The sequence below is a fragment of the Atta colombica genome, unplaced genomic scaffold (genome assembly GCF_001594045.1).
Source record: "Atta colombica isolate Treedump-2 unplaced genomic scaffold, Acol1.0 scaffold146, whole genome shotgun sequence".
Classification (NCBI taxonomy): Eukaryota; Metazoa; Arthropoda; class Insecta; order Hymenoptera; family Formicidae; genus Atta; species Atta colombica.
In genome coordinates, this window is record NW_017259235.1 from 746,924 (window position 1) to 747,360 (window position 437).

Here is a 437-nt window from a genome sequence, read left to right on the forward strand (position 1 = left end):
TATATATATAAATGTTCATGTATGTGTTAATAATTAACATACGCTTGAAATGGGTGACAATTATCGTGAAAATACATCTTCACAGGTATAAAAATATATATGTATCAATTTATTATTTAACTTATTGAGAGATTCACAATTCATGAAATAGAATAACAGTCACATTAGATCTATAGATATTAATGCTAACTTTTCTTCGGAAGAAGATTGTTAGAGTTGCCATCCCAAAGCTATTAGAGTTAAATGTATAAAAAATTTTTTTATGTTTGTAGAATATGAAGATATGAAGGTACAACGAGAGATAAAAATAATCATGTATATATATCTAATATCTATATAAAAATAAGAAATATATAGGTTTCATGTAGAGCTTGTATTATATAAAGCTACATGTAAGGAGATAATAATAGGCACTTGAGATAATTTTCTTAAAAAAT